We start from the raw sequence: 24758 nt of genomic DNA on the forward strand, positions 1-24758 counted from the left end.
ATAGCTGAGTTATAGACAACTGAAATTCTATTTTGGTATAAAAATTAGAGGAAAATTTTATCCTCTGAAAAAGCAAGATTATGGCAATTGATAATTAACACTAACTTTTACTATAAAGACTGGCACCACTGATTTTAACTGAAAGACAGGAAAAGGGTTCCATTTACTCAGTTATATAATTTCCCTCCACTATACTGAGGATATCTAAAATCTTAGAAATTGTTTTAGTTGTTTAGAGATTGATTTCAATTATTAGAAGCTAAATATAATGAAACATGTATATCATGTTAGTCATTATGCAGTCATTTCAGCTGAAATGTTTTGGATATTGTTTTCTAGATGTACAGCTGCTTCAATATCTACTTGTTTGTGCCTGTTCAGGATCACACTGTTTAGATAGAATGACTAGTATCTTTACTGGTTCAAATTACATTCCAAAACTTTACTATATATTTATATTGCTAAGAATCATTTTGTTCCAATTATCAAAATATCAGCTCATTTTTATTAGAACCAGGGTTATCTACAAATGAGTGAATTTTATGAGGGTAGCAAAATATATTTTTAATCTGAATCAATGCTCATGTATTTAATCAGTACTGAAAAAGAAAATAAAAAAATACAAAGACTTTTTCAAAGGAGAATCTCTTTTGACAGAGAAGAAAGGATTAGTAAAGAATCAACTGCCTGATCTTGAGGTTGAGTTTATCAAAGCTTGGAAGAGTCAGTCTTGTTCTTGGGCTCCTGATTTTCATTCAGCTCAGTATGATCTCTACTTGATTCAAGAGAACCTGGAGAATTTTCTTGTAGAACACATTATATAGAACATGTGCCATCTTTGTAAACTATTATTTACCCTATCATTTTAGTAGTACAGTGATTTATTTTAGGTAAAGAGTTGATATTGATTTGATCTTGTATGTCTGAGAAGACACTCATTTCCGTTAAGGATATTTGTGAAATTCATCAGGAAGAAAATTACATTCCTAAAATAAAAGTATTTTCCTTCATATATTTTCAAAGATCATTTCTCCACCTGGTCATTTTAGTATAGGAAAGCTATCCAAAGCTTGAATTAGAGTTGGTTAATTCATCTTCACTAAAAGATGTTGACATAGACAACACATAATAGGCAGTGTTTCATTTAATTCATTAATTGGCGAGAATCTAGGTAATAAAAAGAGGAACAGCTGGGTGCGTGACAGTGCATCTCTGTGTACACTTCAGAAGAATTTATTTTATGTCATGAGGCATAGGAAATATATTTGTATGTCCTGGAGAAACTGGTTCTAATCAAAGTTAAAGGGGAATTGAAATCTCTGATCTAAACACATTGTTGGAATTATCTCATATCTAGTTGTTGGGGCTTAAGAAAAGACCTAGGCAATTGGATGCATGATTAAAGATTAAAGGAATGAGGATTATTTGGTTTGGAGAAAACACGATTGGGAAGTGACTGACCATGAGTCTTTAAACATGACGTTGTTAATTGGAGGACGTTGACCAGCTGTTCTCCAGCCCCAGTATGTCTTACATGTAAAAACATTATTTAAAATAGCAACAAGGGAAATACAGACTAGACCAAATGAAGAACAAACTCTAGTAAGATATTAAGGGCTAGAAGGAGAGACTGTATAAAAGCCTATCATAAATATTTAATACTTGAGGGAACTCATGTGCAGTCATATGAATCCCATAACATACGGATTGCACAAACATTCTTGGTAATATATTCATGGCATTCATTTGAATCAAAGAGAAGTAACTATTGATGATTACATAAATTACAAGGTCATTTTTTTTTTATATCACTATGAAGGAAAAAAATGGTTGCCTGAGTACCTGTTTTTCTTTTAAATCTCTGAAGTGATTTAAGCTCAAGATAGATTCTTTGCCACAATTACTGTGATTCTTTGATCCCATGGTCATAATAGAAAGGCATGCAACAATAGAGAGGAGGAAAATTTCATCTCTTGATGTTCTCACATTTTTACATTTTTCTTAGTAACAGTTGCGAGCTGAAATAGCTGTGAGTTAATGAAGTCTGTATGATTGAGATTGTCCTTTGTTGCGTTGGCAGAAAGAGACTGGGCTAGCTTGACACATAGACAAGGCAAACCAGAAGACCGCAGTAACACACCAACAAAATTCTAGCATAATGAAAGAGAACAAGAGGGACAAAACCGAGAATTCACTTGTCTTTATTTATACATAAATGTTTCCAGTTTTTTAGTATGGAGGTCAATAACGGAAATACTCTGTCCTATGCCTGTCTACTATGAGTTTTATAAAGGTGACAAGTAATTTATTTTATAATTCTTATTGAGTTATAATTATATAATAAAAGGCATCCATTTAAATGTACGTTGCAATGAACTTTGACAAGCATACACGCCTATGTAACTACCACCACAATGTAAATATAGAATATTTGCAGCACCTCAAAGAATATTTGTGCCCCTTTCTAGAAAATATTCCCCACCCTACAGCCTCTGGTAATAACTGATCTGCTGTCACCATAAGTTTTTCTCACAAATAAATGTAATCCTGCGGTATAGACTCTTGTGTCTGCCTTCCTTTTTCAGCCTAACTTTTTGAGATTCATCCATGTTGTTGTGTGTAAATCAGTAGTTTATTTATCAATTTATCTATCACTGCTAGTGTTGATAGACATCTGAGTTGTGTTCATTTGGGGGTTTAATGAATAAAACTGCTATAAGTTTTTTGTTTGTTTGTTTTGTGAGAGTCTGTGTGGACATGCGTTTTCAATTTGGGAATCAATACCTAAGAGTAGAATTGCTGAGTTGTATGGTAAATGTATATTTACTATTAAGAAACTGAAACTGTTTTGGAAAGTGTTTGTGGCATTATATATTCCCATCAACAATGTAGGAAAGTTTTCAATTGCCCCACATCCTTGACCACATTTACTATTGTCAGCCTTTTTTTTTAAACTATATAACGGGTGTATTGTGGAATGCTTTTGTGCTTTTAATTTGCATTTTCCTGATGACTAATTATGTTGACAGCCTTCTATTGGAAGAAGATGCCATCTGGGATTTTCAGAGCTAGAAAGGAGAAGTCAATACCTGGCTTCAAAGCTTCAAAGTACAAGATGACTCTCTTGTTAGGAGTAATGCAGCTGCTGACTTTAAGTTGAAACCAATACTCCTTCACCATTCTAAAAATCCTAGGGCCCTAAGAATTATGCTAAGTCTACCTTTAGTTCCATAAATGGAACAACAAAGCTTGGATGACAGCACATCTGTTTATAATATGGTTTACTGAATACTTTAAGCCCACTGTTGAGACTTACTGGTCAGAAAAATATTTCTTTCAAAATATTACTACTCATTGACAATGCACCTAGTCACCCAAGAGCTCTGATGAAGATGTACAATAACATTAATGTTGTTTTTATGCCTTCCAACACACCATCTACTCTGTAGCCCATGGATGAAGGAGTAATTTTGATTTTCAAGTCTTACAGTTTAAGAAATACATTTCATAAGGCCATGGCTGCCATAGATAGTGATTCATCTGATTGATCTGGGCAAAGCAAATTGAAAACCCTCTGGAAAGAATTCACCATTCTAGATGCCGTCAAGCACATTCGTGATTCATGGGAAGAGATCAAAAGATTAACATTAATAGGGATTTGGAAGAAGTTGATTCCAATCCTCATGGATGACCTTGAGGTGTTAAAGACTTCAGTGGAGGAAGTAATTGCATATGTGGTGGAAATAGAAAGAGAACTAGAAGTGGAGCCTGACTGAATTGCTGCAATCCCATGATAAAACTTTAATGGATGAGGAGTTGTTTTTTACGGGTGAGCAAAGAAAGTGGTTTCTTGAGATAAAATATACTCCTGGAGAAGATGCTATCAAGACTGTTGAAATGACAACAAAGGATTTAGAATAATACAAAAACTTAGCTGACAAAGCAGTGGCCGAGTTTCAGGGGGTTGACTCCAAGTTTGGAAGAAGTTCTGCTGTGGGTAAAATGCTATCAAACAGCATTGCATGCTACAGAAAAACTGTTTGTGAAAGAAAAAGTCAATCGATGCGGCAAACTTTATTGTTGCCTTATTTTAAGAAATTGCCACAGTCACCCCACCCTTCAGCAGCTACCACCCTGATCAGTCAGCAGCCATCAACATTGACTCAAGACACTCCAGTAGAAAAAGATTATGACTCTCTAAAATCTAGGATGATGGTTAGCATTTTTTAGCAATAAAGTATATTTTAATTATGTGCATTATTTTTAGATATAATGCTATTGTATACTTAATAGACTATAATGTAGTGTAAATATTACTTTTACATGTACTGAAAAACCAAAAAATTCATATGGCATGCTTTATTATGGTGATCTGGAACTGAACCTGCGATATCTCTGAGGTATGCCTATCTGATATCACCAATATGTGGAATCTAAAGACACCAAGCTCATAGAAACAGAGTAGAATGGTGGTTACCCTGGGCTAGGGGGTGGGGAAATTGGGGAGATGTTGTTTAAGGGTATAAACTGGCAACTAGTAGACAAATAATTTTGGTGGTCTAATGCACGTCATAGTGATTAGTTAACAATACTGTATTATAAACTTCAAATTTGCTAAGTAGCTAGATCTTGTTTTCATCACACACAAAAAATGATAATCATGTGACGTGATAGAGGTATTAGCTAACATCATAGTGGTAATCATTACAATTTTTAAATGTATCAAACTAATATATTGTACACATTACACTTAAGCAATGTTATATGTCAATTGTATCTCAATAAAACAAGTAAATTAATTAATTTAAAAAATACAAATCTGCTTATGTCACTTAAAAGAAAAGAAGTGGTTAAAAAAATAAAGTACAAATTCCTTAACTTGGCCTATAAATATCTCCACATTCTAGTGTTTACTGCTCAGCTATATCCATGGTTACTTGTTCATGTTTTTGAACAAGTATTGAACTAATCTCAATTTCCTTAATATAAAATATTCCACATCATCTGGTATTTTTGTATATGTACTCCCTTGGTCTAGATATCATTTTCTCCTTTGCTTGGCTATTTTCCACTTTTCACTTATTGTTTGAGTTTCAGCATAAATTTTACTTCCTCCAGGGAATGTGTAAGAGACTTTAATGTACATAATTAGGGAAATAATTAGAAGAGAATTTATATGATTAAAAATGTTAATAAAATCCCTAATTTAGGAACCTATTGTGTATGCAATCATTGGCTATAATTTTTAGTATAATTCTTTTTCATATGGCTGACATATTTGACTCAAAACTGAGAAATCTTAACTAAGATTCACTAAAATTAGGTATCATCCAGTTACAAATATTCATATTTTTATCCCCGTATCTCAATATGGTAGTGTAGAAGAAGCGTGTGGGCATTTATTTAAGAATTTTCCTCTTGTTCAGTTGCTATATTTTTTGGTGTCTTCAAATATATTTTTCATAATAGGACATAGCTAGTGAGGTCTTCTATAATGTCAGTTCAATTAACATTTAAAAAAATGAAATCTGTGCTTGTTCTATTGTTCCCACTTGGAAATGGGTACTTTGGCCTGGGTAACTTGGCAGAAATGCCATATTTATTTTTAATCTGACTCATCTCCTGTTCAACTTGAAATATTGCCTATGTCATTGACATTGCCAAAGATATTTCATCAAAGTCTGCACTTCATCAGATTTTCAAGAGAGGCAGGGAAGAATTCTGATTTTTGTTAGGTGGTCCCATAATTTGAGGCTTGAAAGAATTTCACAAAAATTTGTTTTTCTTTTAGACCAATATCCTTATTATAATGCTTTTGGTATAAAAACAAACTCATCCCTATATGCTCCAATAGCTATTTCGGCATTCACCAGAACTTCTTTATGTATCTATTTTGTCTTCGACAGGACTGATTCTGTTTATCTCTTTTACCTTGTACAAGATTAATTCTATAATTTTCAATTTCTAAACTAATTGCTCCGGGATGTAGAGGGAAAATACTTGCTTTACGTTTTATACAGTACTTAAGACAGTGCATAACACATAATATGCTCAGTAAATAACTGAGAACTAAGAAGCCTATGGATACCAATGAAATGACTATTAGGGATACTTCCTCAGATACTTGAGGAAAAGATAGAAGGATATAAAATACTGCCATCTTACAGTATGTTTTATTACTTTCTTCCAAAGAGAGTCATTTCCTAAAGTAATCTCTACAGTTTCCTGATTTGAAGTAAATTAATGCTAATAAAATAATTTACACGATAGTGAACAAAAGAATCAAAATATTAAATGCTATAGGTTATAATTGTTCCTATGAAAGAAATTACTCATGAACCTTTAAAGTGGGCTTGTAGCAGACTTAGTAATATGATAGGTGTTCCTTATGGCACTCAAATAGTACCCTGAATATTTGATGGTGAAGTGAGGAACAAAATTTTCTAGAAAGGAGCACAGTAAATGGTTGACAGTGTAGTAAATAAATAAAGAAGGTGCCAAAAAAATGTATACACATTTTAAGAAAGGAGAAAACTGTATTAATATATGCCAATAACAAAAGGTTGACTACAAGTCACGTTTGATTCTGCAATTACAAGAGGTGCTCAAAGTGGTTACCATCAGCGTCCAGACACTTCCGATTACGACGAACTAATTCTTAAGCAACGCTGACCAAAGTGTTAACATCTCCTAAAATGTGTGTATATTTTTTTGGCACCCCTGGTATATATCTTCCGTAGGATTTACAAAGGAGGAAGTAATAAAAGGATTGAGTCAGGAGACTGAAAATGGGAAAATGTCAAGTTAACTATAAAAGTAATGTTACTAGGGGAGGGGAGGTTGGTGATGGGGAAGTGAAGCAGTCATGTGAAAGTTCACGAGCTCCCTACTTCTACATCCCACTGAGCATGTATGCCCTTTGGATACCAAATTGTAGCACAGGAGACAATATGGGGGTCATTTTAATCCTATCCTATTTTGAGTGATTTTGTAATTAAATGAAGGTATTTAATGTTCTTTTCCTTCCTTACTTGGAAACTAACATGGAGAGAATGTATTGTTCTTCCCACTACACACACTGTTATGCATTCTGACATGAACCTCTGAGAGTCTCCAATAGAAAATAAACTGACATGCCAGTAACTTTAGGAGATAAGAGGGTTTCATTAGTAATAGGAATCATATGAGAGATTGGCTATCAAAAATGTGAACACAAACTTCATAGCTGATGTATCATTTTTGTGGGTGTGCAAATAAATGTTTCAACTGCTTTCCAAAAGACTGAAAATGAAAAGGCAAGACTAGAATTATATAAGACCCAGATGAAGATGATGGGATTCCTATGTTGTTCATGAATTTGTTTACACAGGAATTTCCCAATATCATGGGCCTGTATAAAAGCAATAATGCAGACAAAGTACACAGACATGTTTTTAAACAAACTTTCATTGAAACATGGGCACTGTTAATTCTTGGCCTAAATATCAGAGGATAGTTCAAGAAGTGAGCTTCAGGGTTCTAAAGGAGAAAATCAGGGTTCAAATCTATGTCGACTCTTCTCAAAAATCTATTGTTACAGAACCCTTTGGAAACGTACATTAACTTTTAAAAAATATGACTTACAAACAGTAGATAGCTTTTGTTTGTAAAATTCTTTATGCTAATTAACTGGCTAGAACAGACATTTATATTGTTATCCCATGCTCTTTACCACTGCTCCACAACTCCAGCAGTTCTAAGATTTCTTTCATGATACACCCAAGTTACTAAGGAAAACCAGAGAACAAGTCTCAGAGAAACAGACTGTCTTTGCCAAAAATATCTTGCTGCTAGTCCTTAAATTTCTACCAAAATGGTGACCAGTGCACAGTTCAAACATTCCCAGCATATTGGAATCTGATGGAGAGATGTAGAAAATTGTATGAGTTTCAAATGGTTTGGCTCATGTTTGTTTGCCTTTTAAGTCAGGGAGTTTAGGTAAAACTACTGTTAGATTATAGTGAGGTAGTGGAAATTTTGGGAGGAACTATGCATCTTTTTGAGGCCTGGTGATTTTTGAGAATGTTATAATTTCCAGGTTCAATGGAGTTTTCCAGCAGAATCTGTTATATAACACTTTATAGAACACTGCTTATAATTATATTAAACATACCAAGATAAATCTTTAAAATACCAATAATTATTCCAACAATAGAGAATCTTAAAATGCACACACACACACACACACACACACACAACCTTCAAAACTGAAAAAAAAAAAGAATCTTTAGTAGGGACTTACAGACATACTTAACCACTCTAGGATCTGGGGACTATTAACTTTGTTTAAAAATTCACCATATTGTTTAAAAATGGCTTTGTGTTTGACTTTGAATGTCCTGATGGCTAAAGTAATGAGGAAAATATGTTAAGAAGTTGTTTTTAGAAGAAAGAATAACAATTCTTTAGAGGAGTTAGTGTCTTCATGGCCTGGTTTCTTTAAAACCCTGGCTCTCAGAATTTAGTTATGACCAACATAAGAAACACAAACTCTTTCTTATGGTGATTTCAGTCTTCAGGAGACAGGTGTAGGGGACTTTGGAAGGACTGGGAATGGAAGTTTCAAAAGAAGCCAAGAAGTAAGCAGTCATCTAAATTTGCTACAATTTTGTCTGGAAACCTCATTAGGAAAATATATATTTTTCTCTAGGTCGAAGTAGTAGTCTACGTAAATTGAAATTTTTGCAGTTACAATTTTGCCATTGAATAATGTGCTTACATTTTCAGTAAGGCAAAATAAAGCTTGATTTATAATTTACTTTCACCATAAGTCTGGCCAGAAAATGACAGATGATGGGTTACAATGGCAAATTTTGAAAATAAGCATCTTTTATGAAGAAGTAGTCGAAGAAAGAATTAGATGGCAGAAATGTGACGTGGAGAAGACTGAACTATCTCTAATTTATTCCGGTGGTTAAATGCTGTGATTCTGATGATATTTTGATCTAATAACCATGTGAGGTTTTGTTGCTGTTACCCCCAACAATGCTTTTATTTATGGTCCTGTGGCTTTTCACCTGCAAACTAGACCATGAGGTCCCCATTGCTTCTAAGAATTGTTGTTATGGTACAATCAGATAATTGAAAATTAATGCTGTTAGCTCTTTAATTTCAAAAGCCAAAGTCCATAAAAAGAAGGCAAAAGACTTCAAGGATACATGATCATGACCATAGGGACCCCTTTCCTCCTCATTCTAGGGAATTACACTGGGTTGCTCACTGGAAGAAGGAGGGATGGAAGGGAAGCACAGTACTGAATACCTGTATGCCTCTGAGAAGGAGCCACTCCCTGTACTCTTGAGCTAAGCCCCTTTGAGGAATAAATAGAAGTATACATTAGAAACTCACCAATTTATTTCATTTTTTCTTCATAAATACAAATGGGCAACTAAGTACCATAGTTATATCAGAAGAATGCGGCGTGAAAGAGAAAAACAACAGGAACAAAAAAGGTGGAGGTGGGGGATGAAGTGGGAGAAATACAGGGGTTAAATTTATTTTCAGGAATTGGCTTACACAACTGTGCAGGCTGGCTAATCTAAAATCTTCAGCATAGGCCAGTAGATTGGAGGCCCAGGGAAAAGTTGATCTTGCAGCCAGAGTCCAAAGAAAGTCTAGAGACAGAATTCCCTCTTCCTTGGGGACCTCAGTCTTTTTTCTCTTAAGGCCTTTAACTGATTGAATGAGGCCTACCCACATTATAGAGCGCAATCTGCTTTAGTCAAGTCTGATTTAAATGTTAGTCTCATCTCAAAACAATATCTTCACAGTAACATGCAGACTAGTGTTTGACCAAATATTTGGGTGCCGTGGCCTAGCCAAGTTGACACACAAAAATTAATCAGTATAAACATGAAAACTTTCAGCAGAAAAAACAATGGGATATATGAAAGCAAATGAAGGAGGTAAGTCACGAGATTACAAAGAATCACAAAATAGCTAGCACAGTTAACAAAAATGAAAAAAAGACCAGTCTCTAAAAAATTCTTCTGAAATTTCAAAACATCAAAATAGAGAAAATATCATAAAAATTTTCAGAGAGGAAAGAAATCACTTCCAAAGGAATATGAATTATATCGGCATCAGAGTTGTCATCAGCAACCACTAGATGTTAGAAGACCATGATGCAATCCTTTCAATATTTGGGGGAAAAATGTGATACTTGATTTCAAATGAAATTTCCAGGCACATTATCAATCGAGTAAGAAGCCAGGGAGAAGGGATGTTCAGACATGTGATGACTCAGAAAGTTTATCTCCCACATATTTTTGTTTAGAGACTTATTTTAAAATTTCCTCCAACTACTCAAGAGGGTAAAAACAAGTATCAAAGGAAAAGACCAGGCTTTACACATATCTGAAGCAACGAAGCTGAATATGTTACTCGCTAAGCAGGTGAGAAATGTGGATGTAGAATGCAGTCTCTGTATCGGCCCCAAGGAAGGAGAGTTTCGGGACTGGATGACTTTCAGAAGCTTCCTGAAGTGAAGCGTCTGATGATTAGCCAACCATGAGAGGCCGGAGGACTTAAATGAAGCGACCATTGACTGACTGGAATAGGTTTAAAACCGCTTCTGAGGGATCCTGTTTATGACTTGGGTTTTGGGCAAAATAACAATCAGTATTTTATTTTCTTGATCTTGGAGAAGAGGAGATTTTATTTTCAAAACAAAGGGGATGGTATGGGGCCCAGGAAAGGTAGATCCAAGCCACAAAGAGAGAAGTTCCAGCTGGCAGTGGCTCAATAAATCTAGAGAACTACTTAGCCTTACTAAATCAGGAAGTTGGACGTCTGCAGAAAAGAGGCATTTAGTACAAAAGGAAATTGAATAAAATATAAAATATGTTTGAGCGTTTGGGGGAAAATGCAATGCCGTGCAGTATAACAGTTACAAGCACAAACTTTGGGAGCTTACTGGCTGTGCTGGGGTCGCATCTCTGCTGATTACTCATCGTGACCTTGAGCGTGCTACTTAACCTCTCTTTGCTTTTCTTGCTTCACGTGTATATTGACTATAAGAATAGTAGCTATCTTATAGAGGTGTGAGGATTACATCATGTGTATTGTTATTTGTTACTTTGCTACGAATTATTGCAAAAGTTTTGTGGCTTAAAACAATGATAAGCATTTATTATCTCTCATGACTCCTGTGGACCAAGAAGATGGGAGAGGCTGAACTAGGGAAAAAGGATTCAAGATCTCTGAGGATGTGGCAATCAAGATGACGGGGCTACTTATTGCACTTAGCATAATGTTCTCTAGGTCCATCCATGTTGTTGCAAACGGTAAGATTTCATTCTTTATGGCCGAGTAATACTCCATTTTATAAATGTACCACAGTTTCTTAATCCAGTCATCTACCGATGGACATTTCAGTTGTTTCCAAGTCTTGGCTATTGGGTATAGTGCCGCCATAAACATAGGGGCTCATATGTTTTTTCGAATTAGCATTTTGGATTTCTCTGGATAGATACCTAGGAGTGGAATGCCTGGGTCATAAACTAGTTCCATTTCCAGTTTTTTAAGATACCTCCATACTGATTTCTACAGTGGCTGTATTAATCTGCAATTGCACCAACAGTACATGAGGGTTCCCTTTTCTCCACATTTGTGCCAGCACTTGTTGTTTGTTGATTTTTTGATGACAGGCTTTCTGACCAGAGTGATGTGGTATTTCAAGGTGGTTTTTATTTGCATTTCTCTAATGATTAGTGACGTTGAGCATTTTTTGATGTCTGTTTGCCATCTGTATGTCCTCTTTAGAAAAACGTCTCTTCATGTCCTCTGCCCATTTTTTAATTGGTTGTTTATTTGGTGTTGAGTTGAATGAGTTTTTTGTTTTTTTTAATAAATTTTGGATATTAACCCCTTATCAGTTGTATCATTGACAAATATCTGCTCCCATTCAGTAGGGTGCCTTTTTGTTTTATTGATGGTTTCCTTTGCTGTAAGTCAGACAGAGAAAGACGAATACCATATAATCTCACTTATATGTGGAATCTAAAGAACAGTACAAATGAGCAAACTAATCAGAAACAGTCTCAGAGATATAGAGAAAAAAACTGAGGGTTGCTAGATGGGAAGCGGGTGGGGATGAGGGAGAAAATAAGGGGATTAGAAAACACAAATTGGTAACCACAATATTGCCACAGGGATATGAAAGACAATTTGGGAAATATAATCAATAATGTAAAAATTTGGTAGGGTATTCGATGGACTCTTGTCTCATTAGAGAGACCACTTTATGGACGGTGTGGTTGCCTGATCACTGCATTGCACACCTGAAACTGAAGCTGAATAATATGGAATGTCAACTATAATTTAATATATATATAATCACAGGATGTGGAGTACAGCATAGGGAATAGAGTCAGTGGAAATGTAACAGCTATATATGACATCAGAGGAGTAGTAGATTGGGGGAGGGAAATTATCACTTTGTGAGGGGTGTAAATGCCTAACAATTACATTGTTTTGTACACCTGAAACTAATAAAAAAACAAAAAACTATTGATACATAAAACAGAAAAAGATGATGGCACTACACTGGATCACTCACTAGCTGGCAAGTTAGTGCTGACTGTTGATGGGAAGTCTCAGTTCCTCTTCCTGTGAGACTTTCCCAGACATAACTGAAGTGTCCTCGTATCAGAGTGCCTGGCAAATGATAGAAGAGCTTGGCAGAAATTATTCTCTGTATGATCTAGTCTCAGAATCACATAGTATCATCTCTGCCCCATTCTACTCAGTAGAGTGAATCATTCCATCCAGCCAACATTTGAAGGAAGGAGGGATACAAAGGGAGGAGTGTGGATGGATTTAGACCTCTTTAAAAACTATTATATATGTAAAGTACATAGAACAGTCCCTGACATAAAAAAGTAATATGAGTGTTTGTTATTATTATTATCTTTATAACAAAAGATAACAAAAATTATAAACTTATATTGTTCAGTTGTTTGGTTGTTGGTATATAGAAATATTTGACTTTTGTACATTTATTTTTTATCCAGTATTTTGAAAAACTGTATTATTAATTTAAACAATTCCCTCATGGATTTTTTTGAGGGACCCTCTACAAATTCACCCATAATATCTGCAACTAAAAATATTTTATTTCTTACTTATAAATCCTTACATATTTTATTTCTTTCTCTAGTTTGGCTGTACTGGTTTGCATCTCCAGTATGATGTTGAAAAGAATGGGGATAATGAGAAGTCTTGGCTTGCCCTTGATATTCAAGGATATACAGATCCCCCTCAGTATATGCAGGAGATTCATTCCAGGACCCCCTGCAGATATCAAAATCTGCAGATGTTCAAGTATTTGCATATAAGCTATGCTCATCCTCCTGTATACTTTAAATCATCTCTAAATTACTTATAATGCCCAAAACAATGTAAATAGTTGTTCTACTGTATTGTTTAGGAAATAACGTGACAAGAAAAAAAGTCTGTACACGTTCAGTATAGACATAACCATTGGAGGCTTAACTACATAGTATATACATGTCAGCAACAATGTGATTTTTTTTCGTATTTTCCATCAGAACCCATGGATACAAAGGGCCAACTGTACTTTCAATATTTTAATTGTGATGTTGGCAAGATGCTTTTTGCCGATGTTCTTTGTCAGTTCAGAACATTTACTTCTGTAGCTTGCTAAGAGTATTTTTTTAATTCATGAATGGATATTGAATTTTATTTTACTTTTCTGAGACTGCTGATTTTCTTCTCTTAGAATTTAAATGTGGTAAATTACGTCTTTTCCTTTGTCTTCTTCATTGGATCATCCAAGAGCTAAGTAGAGTCCCATCCTACTCAGAGGTTTCTGAGTGAAGTAGGCCGGATTCAAGGTCAAGTCAACTCTGAAAGTAGGCCTTTGGTTATCATTTGTTCACAATTTTGTCTCTTGCAAATCCCTTTGTAAATGGCAAGTTTTGAAAAATCAGGATATGCATTTATTTTAAGCAGTCTTTTCTAGAGTTAATTTGTTTCTACTATGAACTGGGTAAAAATATTCCCTGTTTTAGCAGAAAGAGCTCTTAATAATAAACTTCCCATAGTACACTTCCCATGCAATGAAATATTTAATTGGGTCTTTCTGTAGAGAAAAACCAAAAAATAATTAATATGGAGAAATTATATTTTCTTTTGTAACGTGTTTGAAACACTGTGATGAAGTACACATACACAAACACACACATGAACACATTCAAACAAGTGGTGACTGAATTTAAGTATAGAAACAGATTGCCTTCCTAAATTAATCTTTCAGTGATGTAGTTCACAATTATTAGTTGTTTTTACCTTAAGTAAGAAGATATGCTCATGGAGAAGCATGAATTCTGCTTTCCCTCAGGGCTCCTGTGAAAAAAACATAACATCACAGAGCTGGAGCCAGGCAGGACCATAGCCTGCATTCAATAAAGCAGAAACAAAGTCTTATTTTATGTACCCTCCTAGAATTGGAAAGAAGGAAGAAAGGAAAGAAGGAAGGAAGGAAGGAAGGAAGGAAGGAAGGAAGGAAGGAAGGAAGGAAGGAAGGAAGGAAGGAAGCCGGAAGGGCAGAGGAAGGAAGGAAGGAAGGAAGGAAGGAAGGAAGGAAGGAAGGAAGGAAGGAAGGAAGGAAGGAAGACAGAAGGGCAGAGGAAGAAAGGAAGTAAAAAAGGAAAGAAGGAAGAAAAGAAGGAAGGAAAGGAGGAAGGGAGGGAAAAAAAGAAACGATATTTTCTGTTGTTCCTTGGAATTGAACCACGTTGACCTTAAAGATTTTACCTTTCCCCTTTTTAACACTCCAGCAGGTAATTGTTGGTGACTAGCCAGCTGGAAAAGTAGGACAGCCTCCCCTGAAATTCACTTTCCTGCTCTTGACCATGCTGGAAGTGGCTCATTCTCTGTCCAGAGCTCAATATTCTGTGAACATCAGGACTGCTGTCACAAGCAGCTGTGGGTGTCAACTCCCAATAAATGTCAAACACATTGTTGATTTCACTCATTTTGCATCGTGTCTCTCCTAGAAGAGTGAGGGTGGGTTTAAAGAAGAAAGTGTATGGGAAAGCTGGCGAAGTCTTTGTACATGCTGGCAAGGCATAAAGAAAGGAAAAGTTGGCGAGAGACAGAATAATAATTACTACCATGCTTGAAGTTCCTAGTATATGCCAGGCATTTATAAACATAATTTCATGTATTCTTTACCATTCTAGGGAGTAAGCATTCTTATCTCTAGTTTACATATGAGAAGCTGATGATCAGAGAAGTTAAGGAAATCTTAATTCAGTTAGTGGTGGAGCTAGGATAATTTATGGTGATAATGCCATGAAGAAGACGGCAGTGTATAAATGGATTAAACATTTTTATGAGGGGAGAGAATGAGTCACTGATGCAGAGAGCTCAAGGTGGCCAGTAACAAGCTGAACTGATAAAGACATTGCAAAAATTTGTCAAATTGTGCATCAAAATCATCAGCTAACTGTGAGAAGCATAGCAGATCAAGTAAACATTGATAGAGAAACAGGAAAATCTTAACTGAAAATCCTGGCATGAGAAAGGTGTGTGCAAAAATGGTCCTGAAGTAGCTCACTGATGAACAAAAGCCAAGGAGAGTCTAAGTTTGCCAAGACCTTTTGGAGAGGCAAGACAATGGTTTGGGCCATGTTATCACTGGTGATGAAACATGGATATACCAAAATGACCCTGAAGCAAAGCATCAAAGTGCGCAATGGAAGTCAGCCAATTTTCCACGACCAAAAAAATTCTGCCAGTTCAAATCAAGAGTCAAAACAACGTTGCCAACCTTTTGATATCAGAGGGATCATTCATTATGAATTTGTACCAACTGGACAAACAGTTAACCAAGTTTACTATTTGGAAGTGCTGAAAAGGCTGCATGAAGAAGTTAGACAGCCTGAACTTTTCGCCAACAATTCATGGCTCTTACACCACGACAATGCACCAGCTCACACGGCACTGTCTGTGAGGGAGTTTTTAGCCAGTTAACAAATAACTGTATTGGAACACCCTCCCTACTCAACTGATCTGGCCCCCAATGACTTCTTTCTTTACCCAAAGATAAAGGAAATATTGAAAGGAAGACATTTTGATGACATTCAGGACATCAAGAGTAATATGACAGCTCTTACGGCCATTCTAAAAAGAGTTCCAACATTGCTTTGAAAGGTGGACTAGGTGCTGGCATCCGTGCATAGCTTCCTTAGGGGAGTACTTCGAAGGTGACCATAGAGATATTCGCAATGAGGTATATAGCAGTTTTTCTAGGATGAGTTCGCAAACTTAATTGTCAGAATTCATAAGTCTTGGAATAGTTTGTAGTTATTTTTAAAATGGTTAGGGCAAAATAAGAGAAAATGAAAAAGTATCTCTAAATAATTAAGTATTCTAGATAATGTTAACAGTATGGTAGGTAGGTGGGGTGTGAAATGTCATGAGAGTATGAGAAAATTTCTATTGCTGGAACATCTGAATGCTAGTTCAAGTCACAATTTAAAAAGCAAGAAAGAAGGGTATAAAATGAAGAAATATCGAGAAGGTGGAGCCAGTTTAAATAAAAAAGGAAGAGAATAGAACTAAGTCCAAAAATACCAGCAAACACATCAAATATAAATGAACTAAACTTACCTAAAAGAGATTGTCAGATTGAATAATGAAACACCTACTATATGTTATTCACAAAAAGCACAAGGACACAAACAGACTGAAAGTAAAGGTGTTCTACAATTAAGTTCATGAACTCATCCTAGAAAAAGTGCTACATACCTCATTGCTGAATATCACGACAGTCACCTTCGAAGTACTCCCCTTGGGAAACTATGCACCGACGCTGGCGCCTAGTCCACCCTTAAAGCAATTTTGGAAAGACCATTCAGAGCTGTCATCATGTTACCCTTGATGTCATGAATGTCACCAAAATGCCTTCCTTTCAATATTTCCTTTACCTTCAGGTAAAGAAAGAAGTCATTGGGGGCCAGATCAGGTGAGTAGGGAGTGTGTTCCAATACAGTTATTTGTTTACTGGCTAAAAACTCCCCCACAGACAGTACCTTGTGAGCTGGTGTATTGTCATGATACAAGAGCCGTGAATTGGAGAAAAGTTCAAGTCGTCTAACTTTTTCATGCAGCCTTTTCAGCACTTCCAAATAGTAAACTTGGTTAACTGTTTTTCCAGTTGGTGCAAATTCATAATGAATAATCCCTCTGACATCAAAAAAGGTTAGCAACATCATTACAACAAGTTTGCAGACTTAACTGTCAGATCACATATAAATATATACATGATATATATATATGTGTATATATATATATATATATATATATATATATATATATATATGGCAAATACAAATTATAGGAAAGCTGAGGTTGCTGTATTATTATCAGACATAGACTTTAATGCAAAGATAGCCAATTCATTAAAAAGATAGCATATGGTTATCATATATATTTGCTAGGGTAAATTATACTCGTGAATTCATGAAGTAAATGCTATATTATCTACTAGCAGTTCAATTAGAATCATTTGTGGTAGAAAATGGATAGGTTAGACTCATTCATAATCATCCTTGCTGATCTGCATTTGCTAGAAGATGGAACAATTACTTTCATTTGTGTGTGTGTGCGCATGTGTGTGCGCGTGCGTGCATGCACGCGCACACGCACCAGGGTTGTGATTCCTTTCTGTATTTAGTCCGTTATGCCAGGGCACACAGGAATATGATCACACAGCACTGTTCTGACATATAGGTCTTTTTCTTTATCAACATCACAATTACTGAATGAGTTTAAAGTGATCTCAGGGATTACCTACCGGGAAAGGATGGTTGATAGACTTTAGAAACCCCAATTTTCACTATCAGTGGCGATCAACTGATCTTTAGGGAGCTTGCAGCTCTTCTTGAAGGAAAAGGAAGTGATGGTAGCCATCTTTTCCTCAAAGTCCACAGCAACATAGCACATCTTCTCTTCAATGTTATGTTCAGAGCCATTCTCAGCGATGGTAGTGAACCTATAACCACTTTCTGCTTGAGGTCATCTATTGAGTCATAGCCAGACAAATCTAGATATAGGATGGATGGTATGTGGCAGGGCATAACCCTCATACTAGATGGCAGTGTCTGTGACACTACCACCAGAGTCCATAACATATGGTGATATAACCAAAAGTATCCAGGGGTAGCACCAGCCTCTAGAGCAATGTACATGAAGGTTCCACTGAAGGTCTTAAACATAACCTATAGCATCTCCACTTTGTTGGCCCTGGAGTTTAGGGGAGCCTCAGAAAGGCTCACTGTAGAAGGTTGATGCCAGATTTTCTCTATGTGATCCTAGATGATGACAATATCCTTAATGGGGTACTCCAAGATAAGGATTCATCTCTTGCTTTTAGCCTTATCACCCATGATGCTCCTCTTTAGTCCCATCTAATCTGTGGTATCGTGGGCATCCAAGCAAAAAAGAAAATGTGATTTCTGTGCCTGTATTTTGTTGAACTTACAGACTTTCTCATGAAAATCCTAACAGTAAGAAGTTCAGCTTCATCACCACTGCTGAGAGGGACATTGCAAACAACTTCAAGACGCTAAGGTGCCATATCTAGAAAAACCTAGAAGGGGTACCATATCTAGAAAAATCATGTCTTCCAGTGTCACAGCCATGGTTATTGCTGAGTGCAGCGATTTCTTTCTCTGTTTTGATCTCCCTGAGGTGGTTACTGCATTGGATGAGAAGAACCTGGGCAGAGAGCATGTGGGAGCACGAGAATCTCAGATTTAATTTTAACCACTATAATTTGGAGTATTTCAAGCAAACACTAGATTGTTACATAGAAAAAAAATATTATTGCTGGAAATAATAAGTATCATATACTTTAGAGCTAACAAGCATATGTGTGTTTGTTGTCTACCTCCAGTTATATTAATATTATAAATCCTGGACACATGTCCTGACTAGATGGTAAATGCTTAAAATATGTTTGTTAATTTATTGATAAATTATCTTCTTCATAGTAAATAATCATTTTACACATTGGTGGGCTATTTAAATATGTCATTAAACAGTTTCTTTCCAAAATAATTATTATTAAAATACATTGATTAAAAAATGAAAATAATATCACAGGAACATTTTCAAACCACCCAGGCTCCCATTCGTGATTTAGTGCTCGATGGGTTTTAAATAATTGAAAAAGTATTTGGTTTGACAAGTATTCTGGTATTAAGCAATTAACACAAACATTAGCAAATGTAGATTTTAGAAATTGGCCAAATAGCAAGGCTGTTGAAACAAATTAGATGTAATTTGTTTTTTATTTATTTTTCTGCTTTAAATGACAAATATCCACGATTAACACAGTTAAAGAATAGCCTTTAACTGTGAGCTATAAACAAGATGTAATGGCTGAAAAAGTGATTGTATACACAAGTGTGCCTTTCTTCCATGAGTCTGTAATCCAGTCATAAAAAATAAGTTCTGGTCCAGGTGCCCAGTGTCTAAAGAAATCAGATCACCAGACTTAAAGGATTTAATACATGCATGTCCCCTTTCTTTTGTTTAAATTTCTTAGCTATTTTTGTTTAAAGCAGCACTCCCAGTGCATGTGTTAAGGGCAAAAGCTAGTATTTCCTTAGTCTAGAAAGAAATAAGTGAAATAAGTGAAGAAATAAGTGAAAGGGGAAGTGGGTGAAAGGGAAATAAGAAAATATGCTCAGATTTTTCATAACTGAATCTTCTTCCCATTTACAGTTAGGACTGCCCAAGGCGCCATCATCTCCTTCCTGCCCTGTCATTGTCTTCTGTTTCCCCACACTGAGTCATCCCACCTTTACATAGCAGCCAAGATGATAGTTTCAAAAGATGAATCAGATCATATTTCTCACCCATTTAAATCCCTCCAATGGCTTTCTCTTGTTCAGAGACTAAAAGCCCAATGCCATAGTGGGACCTACAAGGCTTGAAACAGTCCTGTCTCTGCCCAGTTGTTCTTCCTCCATGAGGCCCACAACCCCACTGTGCTCCAGGTACTATAAGGTACCCTGGATTGTCACAAAACAAGCCAAGGTTTTCTTCCTTAAGGCTTTACGGCTGTAGTTCCTTTTGCTAAAACAACTCTATTGCTAGGTCTTTGCTTGAATGGCTTCTTCTAGGCTTTCAGGCCTCAGTTTAAATGCCACATCCGCAGAACTTTTTTGATCACATAAGATAATGCCTCTTCTGTTACATCCCTCTCAATTCCTTCATCCAACTTTGTGTTCTTCATAGCAATAATCACTTTCCAAAATTATCTCATTCATGTGTTTATTTTTTCCAACCCCTTCCTCCACTAAAATATAAGCTCTATAAGGGCTGAAGCCTGGAATCACGCTGAGGACATAGTAGTTGCTCAACAATATTGATTGACAATGTGAATTATGAATAATTCTAAAGACTATTTAAAAGGCTGGCACAGTGTTCAAGCTTAGATAATGCAATGAGATTTCTCAGAGGATTATTTGTTTCTCTTCTGGACTAGTGGTTTTAAAGCATGTAGAAGATGTGGATACCTTTTGACTTGCTTGATTAGGCATATAATCCTATCTTCGAAGAGCAGTATTAGAGTAGATTCCATAGTTGATCAATCAGATACTAAATCATATACATCTGTATGGATTACATTTTCAGAGACTCCATAGGGGTACTCTGTGGAAGAGTGACTAGAAGTCATTTAAATTTATCTTTACACATCTCTAATATGGTTCATTGACTTAAAGTCTGACATTGCTATAACATTGTAGTTGTTCATTTCTGAGAGTTGAAGAAAATAAAAATACAATATATCCAATTTATGTCCTAATCATTACACTAGGTAGTAATTGGCATACAGAGATAAAAAAAAAAAAAGAAAATACCAGTATTTAAAACCACCCCAGTAGTGTGTATGACATTTAAATAAATGACCATAAGACACACCGTTAAGCGTCATGATAAAATTATAAAAAGTTATTCATTTAATTAAAGGGACTTGGAAAGGCCTTACAGAGAAGTAAAATTTGATTAAGTCTTGAAGAATGACATGAACTTGACAGAAGGGAGTTGGGGGCTATGAATCTAGATAAGGACAGAACCTGGCTGAATGCTTTATTAAAAGATGGTTGAGAAACAGAGGTCAGTAGAGGAGGTTAAGGAGAATAGTTCAGAGAAATAAGAAAGAAACAGATGAGAACAATATCACAAAGACCAAGAAAAGAAAATTTAGAGGTATAGATTCGATCACTGCAGTTATATCAACAGAGAATAAAAGTAAGAGGGATGCTTTTGCCAATAAATCAGAAATGTTTCATTCAATTAGTGAAAGGGTCAGAGCCCAGGGAAGTGTTGAGGCTATAAACTTGGATTTTTAAAATTTTGGTAGTGCAAGGAAGGAAAGCAATGGAAAAATAACTTGACAGGAAAGTAAAGTAAGTAGAGAGATTGTTTTGGCTTCTCTTATTTTTAGGATAAAGAAGATTTGAACATGTTTATAGTTCTAGGAGAAGTAGCTGAAGGAAGAATTTGGAAATGAAGGATGATTAATGGCACAAGAAGACAGGAGAAAAAGGCAGGAATGATACAAAGGCACTTACAAAGGGAGTAAGTAGTCTTGCAAAGAAAGATACAGTTTTTCTTTGTTTTGTTTTGTTTCGTTTTTCTGAGACAGAGACTGAGCAGATAGAAAGACAAGAAATAAGTCAGGATAGACTAGGCTGTTTTTGTTTTTTTAATTTATTGGGGTGACAATTGTTAGTAAATTTACATAGATTTCAGGTGTACAATTCTGTATTACCTTATCTATAAATCCCATTGTGTGTTCACCACCCAGAGTCAGTTCTCCTTCCATCACCATATATTTGATCCCCCTTACCCTCATGTCCCACCCTCCACCCCCGTTACTACTAAACCACTAAAACAAACAAACAAAAAAAACAAGACAAACAAATGAGAAAGAAAAACTCATAGTCACAGACAATAGTTTAGGTTGTTTTTTAAAACTTTTTTTCTATTGAGGTAGAATTCACATAACATACAATTTATTGTTTTAACCATTATAAAGTGTTCAATTTGGTGGCTTTTAGTACATTCACAGTGTTAAAATTGTATAATTCCAGGACATTTTCATCATTCCCCGAAGAAATCCCATGCCCAATAAGCAGTCACTCTCCCACAAACCCTTTTCCCCAGGCCCTGGAAACCATTAATCTGCTTTCTGTCTTTATGGAGTTGTCTATTCTGGACATTTCATAGAATCATAGCATGTGTGGCCTTTTGTAACTTCTTTCACTTGGCGTAATGGATTCAAGGTGCATGCCTGTTGTAGCATGTGTCAGCAGCACGTCATTCCTTTCTATGGCTGAATACTATTCCATTGTACGGATATGCTGCATGGTGTTTATCCATTGCCAGTTGATGACATTTGAGTTGTTTTCCATTTTGGGCTACTATGAAAAGTTCTATGCACATTCATATACAAGTTTTTGTTTGAATACTTGTTTTCAGTTCTGTTGGATTCCACTCAAGAGAAATTACTGGGTCATATGATAATCCTATTTTTAACGTTTTAAGGAACTGCCAAACTGTTCTCCACAGTGGTTTGTTTGGTTAACATTCCTATCAGCAATGTATGAGGATTCCAATTTCTCTTCATTCTCAGCAATACTTGTTATTAGTAGTATTAGTATTACCTTTCTAGTGAGTGTGAAGTTGTCTTTCGTTGTAATTTTGATTTTCATTTCCCCAGTGACTAATGATGTTGAGTATTTTTCCATGTTTCTGACTGGTCATTTATATATCTTCTTTGGAAAAAGTGTCCATTCGTGTCCCTCATTTTTAATTGAAGTATTCGTCTTTTTGTTGTTGAGTTGCAAGAATTTTTTTATATATTATGGATACTAGACCCTTATCAAATATATGGTTTGCAAATATTTTATCCCATTCTATGTGTAGCCTTTTCACTTTTTTTCATTGTATTCTTTTATATATAAACTTTTAATTTTGGTGAAATTAAATTTATATACTTTTTCTTTTGTCATATGTGTTTTTAGAAGTCTTTAGCTAAGACTCCATTGCCAAATCCAAGGTTATTAAGATTTTCTCTATCGTTTTCTTCAAGAGTTTTAGCTCTTATATTTAAGTCTTTGATTTATTTTGAATTAATTTTTGTATACAGTATGAGCTAAGGGTCTAATATCTTTCTTTTGCATGTGGTTATCCAGTTGTTCCAGCACCATTTGTTGAAGAAACTATTCTTTCCCCCTATTGAATGGTCTTGGCACACTTGGCGAAAATTTACTAACAATTGTCACCCCAATAAACTTAAAAAAGAAAAGATGGACAGGGAAACTGTGGTTTTTCATTATGGATACTTGATTCTCAAGTGTTTTTTATAATATAATATTCATATATTAATGCGTATTTCAATTGTACAATTAGACAAAATCTAACTCTGGATGTGCTGTGAAGGTTGACTTGCCAATCAATGGTTGAAATATAACTGGAAGGATGTTGCAATATTCTTGAATAATAAGTGTCTGAACTAAGCTGGTCAGGCAAACAAATGCTCAACCAGATTTATTCAACTTATATTCACAAAAATCTTTTTTCTATTAGGAGTCTCATTAGAATATCTTCAGAGTACGGACTTTGTCTATTTTGTTCACTGCTGTATCCCCAGCATCTATCATAGTGCCTGGCACCTGTAAATGCTTGATAAATATTTGTTGAGTGAATGAATAAATAAATCTTGACACATTTTTGCAAAAAAAAAAAAAAAAGTATTGACCATAGATGTATGAGTTTATTCCTGGACTCTCAATTCTATTCCGCTGGTCTGCATGTTTATCCTCGCCAATACCTCACAGTTTTCATTTCTATAGTTCTGTAGCAAGTTTTGAAATCAGGAAGTGTGAGTCCTAATTTGTTCTTTTTCAAGACTGTTTTGGCTATCAGGGATCCCTTGTAATTCAATATGGATTTTAGAATCAGCTTGTCTATTTCAGCAAAAAAGGAATTGGAATTTTGATAGGGATTGCATAAACCTATAGATCAATTTGGGGAGTACTGCCATCTTAACAATATTAAGTCTTCCAATCCATTAAAGCAGGGTAACTTTCTACTTATTTAGGATTTCTTTTTTCCCACCAATCATCTCATTACCCAGCCTTTTCTGCCAAGCTTCTCTATTATCTAGCTTGTCTACTACTTGCCCTAACTGTTAAACTTTGTCCCAAGTGACAGTTGCTAATTAATTTGCCTTTAAAAATTTTTGACAAATGTCCTGAGGAGCCGCCTTAGATTGTTTTGAGTTAGACAAAATAAAGGCAAGCCCTTTGAGTTGCTCCTGCAGGGAACCCCCTGACTGGTCAAAATAAAAAGCCACAATTCTTTGAGAATAAATTCTGTTCTGCTCCCTCTGGTAGCAGGAAGCTGCACCAGGAATGTGTCTTGTCCTTAAGGCTCCCTCAGAGCTGGGGAGTGGGGAATGGGGACAGGGCAAGTTAAATGTCGCAAAGCTCTCTTACTAACACTCAGATTATTTTTTTCTTCATTAAGCATTTGCCTGGCTGCTATAAAACCGTGGTCAGTTTCCAGATTTCTGATAAAGTTGATTCTGATAGTCCTTGCCAGTTTATTCACTGCTTTTGTGGAGGGACAAACTTTTGGAGTTAATCTACTCTACCACTTTTCCGGATGCC

The sequence above is a fragment of the Rhinolophus hipposideros genome (assembly GCF_964194185.1).
Source record: "Rhinolophus hipposideros genome assembly, chromosome: 2".
Lineage (NCBI taxonomy): Eukaryota > Metazoa > Chordata > Mammalia > Chiroptera > Rhinolophidae > Rhinolophus > Rhinolophus hipposideros.